The sequence below is a fragment of the Schistocerca gregaria genome, chromosome 3 (assembly GCF_023897955.1).
Source record: "Schistocerca gregaria isolate iqSchGreg1 chromosome 3, iqSchGreg1.2, whole genome shotgun sequence".
NCBI lineage: Eukaryota > Metazoa > Arthropoda > Insecta > Orthoptera > Acrididae > Schistocerca > Schistocerca gregaria.
Genome location: NC_064922.1, coordinates 26,205,909 through 26,218,241, shown reverse-complemented (window position 1 = coordinate 26,218,241; position 12,333 = coordinate 26,205,909). Strand labels below are relative to the sequence as shown.

Below are 12,333 nucleotides of genomic sequence, written 5' to 3'. Positions count from 1 at the left end.
CGACCGCGGGAGGCTCAGAGATTTGTGAGAAATACATCTATAAAATGTAATTCAGAATGCCTCGTCCCACCTTATGCCGTACCGCTTTGGCAAATGCTTTATCAGCGCCATTCGCCTTAATCACATCTGAGAGTAATTCTTAATAAAACGCCTCTCGCTAATTGTTCGCCATCACAGATACTGTTTGCTATACGGCCATGACGCGCAACTGATTTCCAAAATTCGTCTTCCTCCTGTGAGGATGGAACTGACGACTCCTGGTTTACTAGACCAGTGCTCTACCACTGAGCTAAAGAGGCGCGGCCTAGAGGAACTTTTGCATACTTCGTCCGTACGGTCGTCTGAATCTTCAGACTTCAGCTGACAACACTTCATATTTTTCACTAATATTTGCAGCTATGGCGACCCATTACTGCTTGGATACACATCTGACACGTAGCCGATGTTCTCTCCAAACAAAATCACCTGCACTTCAGAACATGACTTTCACACATGTCTACAAAATCGCCTTCACCTTCAAATACAGTTTTCTTGCGACTGATTGAGACGTAGGCAAATTTTAAAGTTGCTATTTCCATTACATCACGTTAATCAGAAAATCGGTAATTTACATCTGCAGTGGAGAAAAATTCCGTTCCGCCCAGCGAAGGGCTCGAACCCACGACCCTGTGATTAAGAGTCTCATGCTCTACCGACTGAGCTAGCCGTGCTGCCTCGTTGGGTACCTCCTGGGTAGCAGATCACACAGTACTCGTTTGGGTTGGTTGGTCCCATACAGAATCTCTCCATGCTGCCTAATGTTTTCCTAACGACACTCGTCACGTACTTCACTTTTATTTCATAATCATTTCTGAGAGGAAAAGGAATTGCATGACAATCTGCAGAGCTAGCGGCGTCAAAATTAACACACATACTTGACGTGACTCAAAAGCCGAACGAGTTACTTTCGGACGTTGTTTTAGATGTGCAAGTGCCAGTCAAACCTCGCGGTGAGGGCACTCTGCCGACCATTTCGCTAGTTAACACCGGTCTTCTTGTGTGTGTTTCAAGCTCAAGACCATCTTCAAGCACAAAATGGTCAACAGCAACATTCAGACGGTTTCGTACTGCACAATTGCTACATTAAAACGGTATGTTTGTTTCTCAGAACTGGAAAAACACGACCGTGACAGGATTCGAACCTGCAATCTTCGGATCCGAAGTCCGACGCCTTATCCATTAGGCCACACGGTCACTGACGACCGAGTATAACTTATATACGATTCATCTCGAAACGCTCACACCCCCTGAGGAATTGTGTTTTCGTTCCACACAGCCGCTGCCCCTTACTCTTTCCCACCCATACGTTACATTCAACCTCTTACGAGACCAACCAAACATAGACAGGAAAACAAGACCACACACTTTGCGCAATCGGAATCGATGGCAGGGTGTCCCTCGCCGCATTTGCTACGATGGCCATTTGCTAATTCTGCAGAAGCGGCGGCGGCGACGACGACGACGACGACGAAGACGACGACCGCGGGAGGCTCAGAGATTTGTGAGAAATACATCTATAAAATGTAATTCAGAATGCCTCGTCCCACCTTATGCCGTACCGCTTTGGCAAATGCTTTATCAGCGCCATTCGCCTTAATCACATCTGAGAGTAATTCTTAATAAAACGCCTCTCGCTAATTGTTCGCCATCACAGATACTGTTTGCTATACGGCCATGACGCGCAACTGATTTCCAAAATTCGTCTTCCTCCTGTGAGGATGGAACTGACGACTCCTGGTTTACTAGACCAGTGCTCTACCACTGAGCTAAAGAGGCGCGGCCTAGAGGAACTTTTGCATACTTCGTCCGTACGGTCGTCTGAATCTTCAGACTTCAGCTGACAACACTTCATATTTTTCACTAATATTTGCAGCTATGGCGACCCATTACTGCTTGGATACACATCTGACACGTAGCCGATGTTCTCTCCAAACAAAATCACCTGCACTTCAGAACATGACTTTCACACATGTCTACAAAATCGGCTTCACCTTCAAATACAGTTTTCTTGCGACTGATTGAGACGTAGGCAAATTTTAAAGTTGCTATTTCCATTACATCACGTTAATCAGAAAATCGGTAATTTACATCTGCAGTGGAGAAAAATTCCGTTCCGCCCAGCGAAGGGCTCGAACCCACGACCCTGTGATTAAGAGTCTCATGCTCTACCGACTGAGCTAGCCGTGCTGCCTCGTTGGGTACCTCCTGGGTAGCAGATCACACAGTACTCGTTTGGGTTGGTTGGTCCCATACAGAATCTCTCCATGCTGCCTAATGTTTTCCTAACGACACTCGTCACGTACTTCACTTTTATTTCATAATCATTTCTGAGAGGAAAAGGAATTGCATGACAATCTGCAGAGCTAGCGGCGTCAAAATTAACACACATACTTGACGTGACTCAAAAGCCGAACGAGTTACTTTCGGACGTTGTTTTAGATGTGCAAGTGCCAGTCAAACCTCGCGGTGAGGGCACTCTGCCGACCATTTCGCTAGTTAACACCGGTCTTCTTGTGTGTGTTTCAAGCTCAAGACCATCTTCAAGCACAAAATGGTCAACAGCAACATTCAGACGGTTTCGTACTGCACAATTGCTACATTAAAACGGTATGTTTGTTTCTCAGAACTGGAAAAACACGACCGTGACAGGATTCGAACCTGCAATCTTCGGATCCGAAGTCCGACGCCTTATCCATTAGGCCACACGGTCACTGACGACCGAGTATAACTTATATACGATTCATCTCGAAACGCTCACACCCCCTGAGGAATTGTGTTTTCGTTCCACACAGCCGCTGCCCCTTACTCTTTCCCACCCATACGTTACATTCAACCTCTTACGAGACCAACCAAACATAGACAGGAAAACAAGACCACACACTTTGCGCAATCGGAATCGATGGCAGGGTGTCCCTCGCCGCATTTGCTACGATGGCCATTTGCTAATTCTGCAGAAGCGGCGGCGGCGACGACGACGACGACGACGACGACGACGACGAAGACGACGACCGCGGGAGGCTCAGAGATTTGTGAGAAATACATCTATAAAATGTAATTCAGAATGCCTCGTCCCACCTTATGCCGTACCGCTTTGGCAAATGCTTTATCAGCGCCATTCGCCTTAATCACATCTGAGAGTAATTCTTAATAAAACGCCTCTCGCTAATTATCCGCCATCACAGATACTGTTTGCTATACGGCCATGACGCGCAACTGATTTCCAAAATTCGTCTTCCTCCTGTGAGGATGGAACTCACGACTCCTGGTTTACTAGACCAGTGCTCTACCACTGAGCTAAAGAGGCGCGGCCTAGCGGAACTTTTGCGTACTTCGTCCGTACGGTCGTCTGAATCTTCAGACTTCAGCTGACAACACTTCATATTTTTCACTAATATTTGCAGCTATGGCGACCCATTACTGCTTGGATACACATCTGACATGTAGCCGATGTTCTCTCCAAACAAAATCACCTGCACTTCAGAACATGACTTTCACACATGTCTACAAAATCACCTTCACCTTCAAATACAGTTTTCTTGCGACTGATTGAGACGTAGGCAAATTTTAAAGTTGCTATTTCCATTACATCACGTTAATCAGAAAATCGGTAATTTACATCTGCAGTGGAGAAAAATTCCGTTCCGCCCAGCGAAGGGCTCGAACCCACGACCCTGTGATTAAGAGTCTCATGCTCTACCGACTGAGCTAGCCGTGCTGCCTCGTTGGGTACCTCCTGGGTAGCAGATCACACAGTACTCGTTTGGGTTGGTTGGTCCCATACAGAATCTCTCCATGCTGCCTAATGTTTTCCTAACGACACTCGTCACGTACTTCACTTTTATTTCATAATCATTTCTGAGAGGAAAAGGAATTGCATGACAATCTGCAGAGCTAGCGGCGTCAAAATTAACACACATACTTGACGTGACTCAAAAGCCGAACGAGTTACTTTCGGACGTTGTTTTAGATGTGCAAGTGCCAGTCAAACCTCGCGGTGAGGGCACTCTGCCGACCATTTCGCTAGTTAACACCGGTCTTCTTGTGTGTGTTTCAAGCTCAAGACCATCTTCAAGCACAAAATGGTCAACAGCAACATTCAGACGGTTTCGTACTGCACAATTGCTACATTAAAACGGTATGTTTGTTTCTCAGAACTGGAAAAACACGACCGTGACAGGATTCGAACCTGCAATCTTCGGATCCGAAGTCCGACGCTTTATCCATTAGGCCACACGGTCACTGACGACCAAGTATAACTTATATACGATTCATCTCGAAACGCTCACACCCCCTGAGGAATTGTGTTTTCGTTCCACACAGCCGCTGCCCCTTACTCTTTCCCACCCATTCGTTACATTCAACCTCTTACGAGACCGACCAAACATAGACAGGAAAACAAGACCACACACTTTGCGCAATCGGAATCGATGGCAGGGTGTCCCTCGCCGCATTTGCTACGATGGCCATTTGCTAATTCTGCAGAAGCGGCGGCGGCGACGACGACGACGACGAAGACGACGACCGCGGGAGGCTCAGAGATTTGTGAGAAATACATCTATAAAATGTAATTCAGAATGCCTCGTCCCACCTTATGCCGTACCGCTTTGGCAAATGCTTTATCAGCGCCATTCGCCTTAATCACATCTGAGAGTAATTCTTAATAAAACGCCTCTCGCTAATTGTTCGCCATCACAGATACTGTTTGCTATACGGCCATGACGCGCAACTGATTTCCAAAATTCGTCTTCCTCCTGTGAGGATGGAACTCACGACTCCTGGTTTACTAGACCAGTGCTCTACCACTGAGCTAAAGAGGCGCGGCCTAGAGGAACTTTTGCGTACTTCGTCCGTACGGTCGTCTGAATCTTCAGACTTCAGCTGACAACACTTCATATTTTTCACTAATATTTGCAGCTATGGCGACCCATTACTGCTTGGATACACATCTGACACGTAGCCGATGTTCTCTCCAAACAAAATCACCTGCACTTCAGAACATGACTTTCACACATGTCTACAAAATCACCTTCACCTTCAAATACAGTTTTCTTGCGACTGATTGAGACGTAGGCAAATTTTAAAGTTGCTATTTCCATTACATCACGTTAATCAGAAAATCGGTAATTTACATCTGCAGTGGAGAAAAATTCCGTTCCGCCCAGCGAAGGGCTCGAACCCACGACCCTGTGATTAAGAGTCTCATGCTCTACCGACTGAGCTAGCCGTGCTGCCTCGTTGGGTACCTCCTGGGTAGCAGATCACACAGTACTCGTTTGGGTTGGTTGGTCCCATACAGAATCTCTCCATGCTGCCTAATGTTTTCCTAACGACACTCGTCACGTACTTCACTTTTATTTCATAATCATTTCTGAGAGGAAAAGGAATTGCATGACAATCTGCAGAGCTAGCGGCGTCAAAATTAACACACATACTTGACGTGACTCAAAAGCCGAACGAGTTACTTTCCGACGTTGTTTTAGATGTGCAAGTGCCAGTCAAACCTCGCGGTGAAGGCACTCTGCCGACCATTTCGCTAGTTAACACCGGTCTTCTTGTGTGTGTTTCAAGCTCAAGACCATCTTCAAGCACAAAATGGTCAACAGCAACATTCAGACGGTTTCGTACTGCACAATTGCTACATTAAAACGGTATGTTTGTTTCTCAGAACTGGAAAAACACGACCGTGACAGGATTCGAACCTGCAATCTTCGGATCCGAAGTCCGACGCCTTATCCATTAGGCCACACGGTCACTGACGACCAAGTGTAACTTATATACGATTCATCTCGAAACGCTCACACCCCCTGAGGAATTGTGTTTTCGTTCCACACAGCCGCTGCCCCTTACTCTTTCCCACCCATTCGTTACATTCAACCTCTTACGAGACCGACCAAACATAGACAGGAAAACAAGACCACACACTTTGCGCAATCGGAATCGATGGCAGGGTGTCCCTCGCCGCATTTGCTACGATGGCCATTTGCTAATTCTGCAGAAGCGGCGGCGGCGACGACGACGACGACGACGAAGACGACGACCGCGGGAGGCTCAGAGATTTGTGAGAAATACATCTATAAAATGTAATTCAGAATGCCTCGTCCCACCTTATGCCGTACCGCTTTGGCAAATGCTTTATCAGCGCCATTCGCCTTAATCACATCTGAGAGTAATTCTTAATAAAACGCCTCTCGCTAATTGTTCGCCATCACAGATACTGTTTGCTATACGGCCATGACGCGCAACTGATTTCCAAAATTCGTCTTCCTCCTGTGAGGATGGAACTCACGACTCCTGGTTTACTAGACCAGTGCTCTACCACTGAGCTAAAGAGGCGCGGCCTAGAGGAACTTTTGCGTACTTCGTCCGTACGGTCGTCTGAATCTTCAGACTTCAGCTGACAACACTTCATATTTTTCACTAATATTTGCAGCTATGGCGACCCATTACTGCTTGGATACACATCTGACACGTAGCCGATGTTCTCTCCAAACAAAATCACCTGCACTTCAGAACATGACTTTCACACATGTCTACAAAATCACCTTCACCTTCAAATACAGTTTTCTTGCGACTGATTGAGACGTAGGCAAATTTTAAAGTTGCTATTTCCATTACATCACGTTAATCAGAAAATCGGTAATTTACATCTGCAGTGGAGAAAAATTCCGTTCCGCCCAGCGAAGGGCTCGAACCCACGACCCTGTGATTAAGAGTCTCATGCTCTACCGACTGAGCTAGCCGTGCTGCCTCGTTGGGTACCTCCTGGGTAGCAGATCACACAGTACTCGTTTGGGTTGGTTGGTCCCATACAGAATCTCTCCATGCTGCCTAATGTTTTCCTAACGACACTCGTCACGTACTTCACTTTTATTTCATAATCATTTCTGAGAGGAAAAGGAATTGCATGACAATCTGCAGAGCTAGCGGCGTCAAAATTAACACACATACTTGACGTGACTCAAAAGCCGAACGAGTTACTTTCCGACGTTGTTTTAGATGTGCAAGTGCCAGTCAAACCTCGCGGTGAGGGCACTCTGCCGACCATTTCGCTAGTTAACACCGGTCTTCTTGTGTGTGTTTCAAGCTCAAGACCATCTTCAAGCACAAAATGGTCAACAGCAACATTCAGACGGTTTCGTACTGCACAATTGCTACATTAAAACGGTATGTTTGTTTCTCAGAACTGGAAAAACACGACCGTGACAGGATTCGAACCTGCAATCTTCGGATCCGAAGTCCGACGCCTTATCCATTAGGCCACACGGTCACTGACGACCAAGTATAACTTATATACGATTCATCTCGAAACGCTCACACCCCCTGAGGAATTGTGTTTTCGTTCCACACAGCCGCTGCCCCTTACTCTTTCCCACCCATTCGTTACATTCAACCTCTTACGAGACCGACCAAACATAGACAGGAAAACAAGACCACACACTTTGCGCAATCGGAATCGATGGCAGGGTGTCCCTCGCCGCATTTGCTACGATGGCCATTTGCTAATTCTGCAGAAGCGGCGGCGGCGACGACGACGACGACGACGAAGACGACGACCGCGGGAGGCTCAGAGATTTGTGAGAAATACATCTATAAAATGTAATTCAGAATGCCTCGTCCCACCTTATGCCGTACCGCTTTGGCAAATGCTTTATCAGCGCCATTCGCCTTAATCACATCTGAGAGTAATTCTTAATAAAACGCCTCTCGCTAATTGTTCGCCATCACAGATACTGTTTGCTATACGGCCATGACGCGCAACTGATTTCCAAAATTCGTCTTCCTCCTGTGAGGATGGAACTCACGACTCCTGGTTTACTAGACCAGTGCTCTACCACTGAGCTAAAGAGGCGCGGCCTAGAGGAACTTTTGCGTACTTCGTCCGTACGGTCGTCTGAATCTTCAGACTTCAGCTGACAACACTTCATATTTTTCACTAATATTTGCAGCTATGGCGACCCATTACTGCTTGGATACACATCTGACACGTAGCCGATGTTCTCTCCAAACAAAATCACCTGCACTTCAGAACATGACTTTCACACATGTCTACAAAATCACCTTCACCTTCAAATACAGTTTTCTTGCGACTGATTGAGACGTAGGCAAATTTTAAAGTTGCTATTTCCATTACATCACGTTAATCAGAAAATCGGTAATTTACATCTGCAGTGGAGAAAAATTCCGTTCCGCCCAGCGAAGGGCTCGAACCCACGACCCTGTGATTAAGAGTCTCATGCTCTACCGACTGAGCTAGCCGTGCTGCCTCGTTGGGTACCTCCTGGGTAGCAGATCACACAGTACTCGTTTGGGTTGGTTGGTCCCATACAGAATCTCTCCATGCTGCCTAATGTTTTCCTAACGACACTCGTCACGTACTTCACTTTTATTTCATAATCATTTCTGAGAGGAAAAGGAATTGCATGACAATCTGCAGAGCTAGCGGCGTCAAAATTAACACACATACTTGACGTGACTCAAAAGCCGAACGAGTTACTTTCCGACGTTGTTTTAGATGTGCAAGTGCCAGTCAAACCTCGCGGTGAGGGCACTCTGCCGACCATTTCGCTAGTTAACACCGGTCTTCTTGTGTGTGTTTCAAGCTCAAGACCATCTTCAAGCACAAAATGGTCAACAGCAACATTCAGACGGTTTCGTACTGCACAATTGCTACATTAAAACGGTATGTTTGTTTCTCAGAACTGGAAAAACACGACCGTGACAGGATTCGAACCTGCAATCTTCGGATCCGAAGTCCGACGCCTTATCCATTAGGCCACACGGTCACTGACGACCAAGTAAAACTTATATACGATTCATCTCGAAACGCTCACACCCCCTGAGGAATTGTGTTTTCGTTCCACACAGCCGCTGCCCCTTACTCTTTCCCACCCATTCGTTACATTCAACCTCTTACGAGACCGACCAAACATAGACAGGAAAACAAGACCACACACTTTGCGCAATCGGAATCGATGGCAGGGTGTCCCTCGCCGCATTTGCTACGATGGCCATTTGCTAATTCTGCAGAAGCGGCGGCGGCGACGACGACGACGACGACGACGACAAAGACGACGACTGCGGGAGGCTCAGAGATTTGTGAGAAATACATCTATAAAAAGTAATTCAGAATGCCTCGTCCCACCTTATGCCGTACCGCTTTGGCAAATGCTTTATCAGCGCCATTCGCCTTAATCACATCTGAGAGTAATTCTTAATAAAACGCCTGTCGCTAATTGTTCGCCATCACAGATACTGTTTGCTATACGGCCATGACGCGCAACTGATTTCCAAAATTCGTCTTCCTCCTGTGAGGATGGAACTCACGACTCCTGGTTTACTAGACCAGTGCTCTACCACTGAGCTAAAGAGGCGCGGCCTAGCGGAACTTTTGCGTACTTCGTCCGTACGGTCGTCTGAATCTTCAGACTTCAGCTGACAACACTTCATATTTTTCACTAATATTTGCAGCTATGGCGACCCATTACTGCTTGGATATACATCTGACACGTAGCCGATGTTCTCTCCAAACAAAATCACCTGCACTTCAGAACATGACTTTCACTCATGTCTACAAAATCACCTTCACCTTCAAATACAGTTTTCTTGCGACTGATTGAGACGTAGGCAAATTTTAAAGTTGCTATTTCCATTACATCACGTTAATCAGAAAATCGGTAATTTACATCTGCAGTGGAGAAAAATCCCGTTCCGCCCAGCGAAGGGCTCGAACCCACGACCCTGTGATTAAGAGTCTCATGCTCTACCGACTGAGCTAGCCGTGCTGCCTCGTTGGGTACCTCCTGGGTAGCAGATCACACAGTACTCGTTTGGGTTGGTTGGTCCCATACAGAATCTCTCCATGCTGCCTAATGTTTTCCTAACGACACTCGTCACGTACTTCACTTTTATTTCATAATCATTTCTGAGAGGTAAAGGAATTGCATGACAATCTGCAGAGCTAGCGGCGTCAAAATTAACACACATACTTGACGTGACTCAAAAGCCGAACGAGTTACTTTCCGACGTTGTTTTAGATGTGCAAGTGCCAGTCAAACCTCGCGGTGAGGGCACTCTGCCGACCATTTCGCTAGTTAACACCGGTCTTCTTGTGTGTGTTTCAAGCTCAAGACCATCTTCAAGCACAAAATGGTCAACAGCAACATTCAGACGGTTTCGTACTGCACAATTGCTACATTAAAACGGTATGTTTGTTTTTCAGAACTGGAAAAACACGACCGTGACAGGATTCGAACCTGCAATCTTCGGATCCGAAGTCCGACGCCTTATCCATTAGGCCACACGGTCACTGACGACCAAGTATAACTTATATACGATTCATCTCGAAACGCTCACACCCCCTGAGGAATTGTGTTTTCGTTCCACACAGCCGCTGCCCCTTACTCTTTCCCACCCATTCGTTACATTCAACCTCTTACGAGACCGACCAAACATAGACAGGAAAACAAGACCACACACTTTGCGCAATCGGAATCGATGGCAGGGTGTCGCTCGCCGCATTTGCTACGATGGCCATTTGCTAATTCTGCAGAAGCGGCGGCGGCGGCGACGACGACGACGACGACGAAGACGACGAAGACGACGACTGCGGGAGGCTCAGAGATTTGTGAGAAATACATCTATAAAATGTAATTCAGAATGCCTCGTCCCACCTTATGCCGTACCGCTTTGGCAAATGCTTTATCAGCGCCATTCGCCTTAATCACATCTGAGAGTAATTCTTAATAAAACGCCTCTCGCTAATTGTTCGCCATCACAGATGCTGTTTGCTATACGGCCATGACGCGCAACTGATTTCCAAAATTCGTCTTCCTCCTGTGAGGATGGAACTCACGACTCCTGGTTTACTAGACCAGTGCTCTACCACTGAGCTAAAGAGGCGCGGCCTAGCGGAACTTTTGCGTACTTCGTCCGTACAGTCGTCTGAATCTTCAGACTTCAGCTGACAACACTTCATATTTTTCACTAATATTTGCAGCTATGGCGACCCATTACTGCTTGGATACACATCTGACACGTAGCCGATGTTCTCTCCAAACAAAATCACCTGCACTTCAGAACATGACTTTCACACATGTCTACAAAATCACCTTCACCTTCAAATACAGTTTTCTTGCGACTGATTGAGACGTAGGCAAATTTTAAAGTTGCTATTTCCATTACATCACGTTAATCAGAAAATCGGTAATTTACATCTGCAGTGGAGAAAAATTCCGTTCCGCCCAGCGAAGGGCTCGAACCCACGACCCTGTGATTAAGAGTCTCATGCTCTACCGACTGAGCTAGCCGTGCTGCCTCGTTGGGTACCTCCTGGGTAGCAGATCACACAGTACTCGTTTGGGTTGGTTGGTCCCATACAGAATCTCTCCATGCTGCCTAATGTTTTCCTAACGACACTCGTCACGTACTTCACTTTTATTTCATAATCATTTCTGAGAGGTAAAGGAATTGCATGACAATCTGCAGAGCTAGCGGCGTCAAAATTAACACACATACTTGACGTGACTCAAAAGCCGAACGAGTTACTTTCCGACGTTGTTTTAGATGTGCAAGTGCCAGTCAAACCTCGCGGTGAGGGCACTCTGCCGACCATTTCGCTAGTTAACACCGGTCTTCTTGTGTGTGTTTCAAGCTCAAGACCATCTTCAAGCACAAAATGGTCAACAGCAACATTCAGACGGTTTCGTACTGCACAATTGCTACATTAAAACGGTATGTTTGTTTTTCAGAACTGGAAAAACACGACCGTGACAGGATTCGAACCTGCAATCTTAGGATCCGAAGTCCGACGCCTTATCCATTTTTTTTTTTTTTTTATTTTTACTCGAACCCACAATCCCCGGTTTAGGAGACCGATGCCTTATCCATTAGGCCACTTTTTTTTTTTTTTTTTTTTTTTTTTTTTTTTTTTGTAAAACACGAGCGTGACAGCATTCGAACCTGTAATCATCAGATCCGAAGTCCGACGCCTGATCCATTTTTTTTTTATCTGCTCCTTTTTTTTTCTTTTTTGCCGGGGCTTGAACCCGAGACTTTTCACACACTAAGCGATTGATCTGCCAAGTTTTTTTTTTTTTTTTTTTTTTTTTTTTTTTTTTTTTTTTTTTTTATAAGCAGCATGAGGCAGTCGGAGGCAAAGCGGGCAGGGGTCAAAATCTCGAGGCCTGGCCGCGATGTCTCCACCCAGTCCTGTTGCTGAGGCGTGTCTTTATCATAGTTTTCAATAAGAAATTTTACATCTTGTTGTATACGTAGATATATGCTGTTTTGCCTTCG

General features: G+C 46.2%; 21 non-coding genes across 21 annotated transcripts; all 21 read right to left on the bottom strand.

Moving 5' to 3' along the window:
• Window positions 1-637: 637 nt before the first annotated feature.
• Window positions 638-710, bottom strand: Trnak-cuu (transfer RNA lysine (anticodon CUU)). Its single transcript has one exon. It is a non-coding gene; the product is annotated as a tRNA-Lys (tRNA).
• Window positions 711-1,160: 450 nt separating this feature from the next.
• Trnar-ucg (transfer RNA arginine (anticodon UCG)) lies at window positions 1,161-1,233 on the bottom strand. The gene has a single exon. It is a non-coding gene; the product is annotated as a tRNA-Arg (tRNA).
• Window positions 1,234-2,153: 920 nt separating this feature from the next.
• On the bottom strand, window positions 2,154-2,226 carry Trnak-cuu (transfer RNA lysine (anticodon CUU)). The gene has a single exon. It is a non-coding gene; the product is annotated as a tRNA-Lys (tRNA).
• A 450-nt stretch (window positions 2,227-2,676) lies between these two features.
• Window positions 2,677-2,749, bottom strand: Trnar-ucg (transfer RNA arginine (anticodon UCG)). Its single transcript has one exon. It is a non-coding gene; the product is annotated as a tRNA-Arg (tRNA).
• Window positions 2,750-3,271: 522 nt separating this feature from the next.
• Trnat-agu (transfer RNA threonine (anticodon AGU)) lies at window positions 3,272-3,343 on the bottom strand. Its single transcript has one exon. It is a non-coding gene; the product is annotated as a tRNA-Thr (tRNA).
• Window positions 3,344-3,681: 338 nt separating this feature from the next.
• Trnak-cuu (transfer RNA lysine (anticodon CUU)) lies at window positions 3,682-3,754 on the bottom strand. Its single transcript has one exon. It is a non-coding gene; the product is annotated as a tRNA-Lys (tRNA).
• A 450-nt stretch (window positions 3,755-4,204) lies between these two features.
• On the bottom strand, window positions 4,205-4,277 carry Trnar-ucg (transfer RNA arginine (anticodon UCG)). Its single transcript has one exon. It is a non-coding gene; the product is annotated as a tRNA-Arg (tRNA).
• Window positions 4,278-4,784: 507 nt separating this feature from the next.
• Window positions 4,785-4,856, bottom strand: Trnat-agu (transfer RNA threonine (anticodon AGU)). Its single transcript has one exon. It is a non-coding gene; the product is annotated as a tRNA-Thr (tRNA).
• A 338-nt stretch (window positions 4,857-5,194) lies between these two features.
• Trnak-cuu (transfer RNA lysine (anticodon CUU)) lies at window positions 5,195-5,267 on the bottom strand. The gene has a single exon. It is a non-coding gene; the product is annotated as a tRNA-Lys (tRNA).
• A 450-nt stretch (window positions 5,268-5,717) lies between these two features.
• Window positions 5,718-5,790, bottom strand: Trnar-ucg (transfer RNA arginine (anticodon UCG)). Its single transcript has one exon. It is a non-coding gene; the product is annotated as a tRNA-Arg (tRNA).
• Window positions 5,791-6,300: 510 nt separating this feature from the next.
• Trnat-agu (transfer RNA threonine (anticodon AGU)) lies at window positions 6,301-6,372 on the bottom strand. The gene has a single exon. It is a non-coding gene; the product is annotated as a tRNA-Thr (tRNA).
• Window positions 6,373-6,710: 338 nt separating this feature from the next.
• Trnak-cuu (transfer RNA lysine (anticodon CUU)) lies at window positions 6,711-6,783 on the bottom strand. Its single transcript has one exon. It is a non-coding gene; the product is annotated as a tRNA-Lys (tRNA).
• A 450-nt stretch (window positions 6,784-7,233) lies between these two features.
• Window positions 7,234-7,306, bottom strand: Trnar-ucg (transfer RNA arginine (anticodon UCG)). Its single transcript has one exon. It is a non-coding gene; the product is annotated as a tRNA-Arg (tRNA).
• Window positions 7,307-7,816: 510 nt separating this feature from the next.
• Window positions 7,817-7,888, bottom strand: Trnat-agu (transfer RNA threonine (anticodon AGU)). Its single transcript has one exon. It is a non-coding gene; the product is annotated as a tRNA-Thr (tRNA).
• Window positions 7,889-8,226: 338 nt separating this feature from the next.
• On the bottom strand, window positions 8,227-8,299 carry Trnak-cuu (transfer RNA lysine (anticodon CUU)). Its single transcript has one exon. It is a non-coding gene; the product is annotated as a tRNA-Lys (tRNA).
• A 450-nt stretch (window positions 8,300-8,749) lies between these two features.
• On the bottom strand, window positions 8,750-8,822 carry Trnar-ucg (transfer RNA arginine (anticodon UCG)). Its single transcript has one exon. It is a non-coding gene; the product is annotated as a tRNA-Arg (tRNA).
• A 516-nt stretch (window positions 8,823-9,338) lies between these two features.
• Window positions 9,339-9,410, bottom strand: Trnat-agu (transfer RNA threonine (anticodon AGU)). The gene has a single exon. It is a non-coding gene; the product is annotated as a tRNA-Thr (tRNA).
• A 338-nt stretch (window positions 9,411-9,748) lies between these two features.
• On the bottom strand, window positions 9,749-9,821 carry Trnak-cuu (transfer RNA lysine (anticodon CUU)). The gene has a single exon. It is a non-coding gene; the product is annotated as a tRNA-Lys (tRNA).
• Window positions 9,822-10,271: 450 nt separating this feature from the next.
• Trnar-ucg (transfer RNA arginine (anticodon UCG)) lies at window positions 10,272-10,344 on the bottom strand. The gene has a single exon. It is a non-coding gene; the product is annotated as a tRNA-Arg (tRNA).
• A 522-nt stretch (window positions 10,345-10,866) lies between these two features.
• Window positions 10,867-10,938, bottom strand: Trnat-agu (transfer RNA threonine (anticodon AGU)). Its single transcript has one exon. It is a non-coding gene; the product is annotated as a tRNA-Thr (tRNA).
• A 338-nt stretch (window positions 10,939-11,276) lies between these two features.
• On the bottom strand, window positions 11,277-11,349 carry Trnak-cuu (transfer RNA lysine (anticodon CUU)). Its single transcript has one exon. It is a non-coding gene; the product is annotated as a tRNA-Lys (tRNA).
• Between the last annotated feature and the right edge of the window lie 984 nt (window positions 11,350-12,333).